Source organism: Sceloporus occidentalis, unplaced genomic scaffold (genome assembly GCF_023333645.1).
Source record: "Sceloporus occidentalis isolate IW3139 unplaced genomic scaffold, rSceOcc1.0.p SCAF_68, whole genome shotgun sequence".
NCBI lineage: Eukaryota > Metazoa > Chordata > Lepidosauria > Squamata > Phrynosomatidae > Sceloporus > Sceloporus occidentalis.
The window spans coordinates 2,973,611-2,976,621 of NW_028317048.1; positions in this window are offsets into that span (position 1 = coordinate 2,973,611).

The following is a 3,011-nucleotide window of genomic DNA, read 5'->3' on the forward strand; positions in this document are numbered from 1 at the left end:
TTGTCCCAGGGCCCAGACTGCAACCACAGGACCTGCCCAGCACCCAGATTGGATGCATAGGACTTGCCATCTTTGTCCTCAAACTTCATGTCTGTGCTATCTTTGCCCCGCATTAAAGATGGCCCCGAGTCCAATACTCACTCTATCTACTGCAGTGTGCGCCTTGATAAAAAGGTAATCTGCGGACACAGCCTCTGTAAATAGTAAGATTATTATTAAATCAACTAATCAAAATAGAAATAATTACTGTGTAAACTTTAGTGTCGCAATTATGAATCAGTTAAGTCATCAGGCAGCCACCTTTCTTAAAGTGCGAGGACCGGACTGGCGATGATGAGGCGGCCCTGGTACTTTAAGGCAGGTGGCTGCCTGATAACTTAATTGACGCATAATTGCCATGCTAAGGTTTCATTTCGGTGAGTTGCCACGGTAATATTTTCTATTTTGATTAATTGAATAATAATATTTACAGAGTCGATTACAAAATGTGCATAGAAATACGGAAGTTTTAGAACAATTTTCCTTCTGCTTACTAATCTATAAATTGTATTATGTCAATTCGCAAGTGCTACTTTGGATTACAATTATTGCTATATTATATATTATACGATTATATATTTACTCGCTATGCCTGTCTGGATGTCATTTACATCGAATGAACTTAAGTCCGGAATTCTGGTTATGTTCTTGCATGACATGGATATGTGTATTTGTTGAGGTATTTTACCTATTGGACCGGCTGCATATTCTGGCCTAGACTTCAGGGGGTAGTAGCCACTCTTTCACATTTCGGGTAATTAATCGGCCCAGTGCACCAAAGCTCAATGGGCCAGTTGGGGACCCTTTTTAGAAGCCCAATAACAAGAAGAGGTAGATTCCATTGTACAGCGCTACAGAATACGATAGTGCTATATGAAACAATAACAATCCTGAGGGGCGTCTTGGGGCACTACTCTTGGTCAGGCCTAGGACAACGTCCTGCTTAAACACTTGGCTATATAGGACAGTAGAAAAGATGAAAACATTGTCCACCTACATCCTCAGAATCAACAAGGAAAGAAACAAGATCCTTCTGGACGTCATTACTTCCAGCTATTACTATATCTGCTGTATCAGTTACCCGCTGCTGTTGCAGGCAAGCAGACCCGTCTGTATCATATGTTTCTGTTTAACTAAATGTTTCCTACATTTTATCATCTGCCATTTTTAACACAGCTATCACACGGCAGATGTGACGAGCAGCAGCAGAGGTTGTCTACACGCATTGCGCAGACCTTCCCCGGGGGGGCCAGATTGGCATATCTGGGGGGGGGGCAAAAAGCATATCAGGAAGAAGTGTCATATCAGGGGAGCAGAGTGTCATATCAGGGGAGCAGAGTGTCATATCAGGGGAACAGGGGGAATATCTATAAGTAAAGTGGATTATGAATTAAGAGGGGACCTTAAAATGGCTATTGGCTATTTGACTATGCTGCATAATAGATACCAAAAATGTTAAAATACATGTGTTCCTGCTCATTAGATAAAATACTGTTTTACCGTTCCACTTGTGCATTTTTTCTTCAAGCCAATGGTATTTAGCATTAATTAATGGTAATTAAAAGTATGCAGTGGTGATTTTTTTGTTATGTGACTCTGGTATTACTCTGGTAATAATTTGCTTATGTTTTTTTTTCTTTATTATTATTAAAATGAACATTTATAATTAATGTTAAATGTATAAATGGTATATATTATAAATATATATTTGTTATTAATATAATGGTAATTAGCATTAGAGTCTCTGTGTGTGTGTGTGAGGCTGCCTGAGTCTCTGTGTGTGTGTGTGTGTGTGTGAGGCTGCCTGAGTCTCTGTGTGTGTGTGTGTGTGTGTGTGTGTGAGGCTGCCTGAGTCTCTGTGTGTGTGTGTGTGTGTGTGTGTGTGAGGCTGCCTGAGTCTCTGTGTGTGTGTGAGGCTGCCTGAGTCTTCTGTGTGTGTGTGACTGCCTGAGTCTCTGTGTGTGTGTGACTGTGTGTGTAACTGCCTGATTCTCTGTGTGTGTGTGTCTCTGTGTGTGTGTGTGTGACTGCCTGAGTCTCTGTGTGTGTGACTGCCTGAGTCTCTGTGTGTGTGTGTGACTGCCTGAGTCTCTGTGTGTGTGTGTGACTGCGTGTGTGTGTCTGTGTGTGTGTGACTGCGTGTGTGTGTGTGTGTGTGTGTGTGTGTGTGACTGCCTGCGTCTCTGGGGGGTGTGTGTTTTTTTTATTTTTTAGTAAGAAAGCTGGGAAATTTGAATTCCACTACTGGTTAAAGGGCGTCACTTTAAGGACTGAAAACAAAAAAAACCAGCAGCGGCAGTTATGGTGACAGGGCCGGTAGTCTTATTTAGTAATAAAGTTGCCAGGTAATACACACCACCCGGTAACAATGTATATCAGCTGGGTCCCATGTTATTAATAACCGGGAAGCCCTTTACTGAGGAGGCAGAGGCCTAGACGCTGAGGTCGCCAGCTTGCCACCGATGACCCTTCCGGTCAATGATAACCCAACGGAAGCTGCACGTGTCTTTTATTTTATGTTATAAAAGGTAAGTCGTATTCTAACGTTTATTCGCGTTAATAAGTAACTGTCTGGATGATATCAGGTCGGGAGAACGGTAAACAGAATGCATCACTATAGGGAACGCTACATGGTCTGATGCATATTCAAACGCAAGACGTGACATAACCATTGGCGTAAATGTGCAAATGAAGCCCACTCAACGCTAAACGGGCCTGCGAGGGGATAAATGGCACGGAGGAGTTCATTAACCGGGGCGTAGCGATAGGTCTGAAGTCGCAGTCGGGTGTAGCAAGATGGCGGTGAGTTAGACGACAGATTCCGGGTGCGGTCTGGTTTGGAGGCGGGGTTTCTCGAACAGCCTTGCGAGTCCCGCCTAGTTTCCGTGTCAGACTGAGTAGCGGGGGACCGCGTCTCCCCCCCCCCCACCCCGAGTGCGGCGAGCCCCAGACCCCGGTGGAGCGCAAGGAAG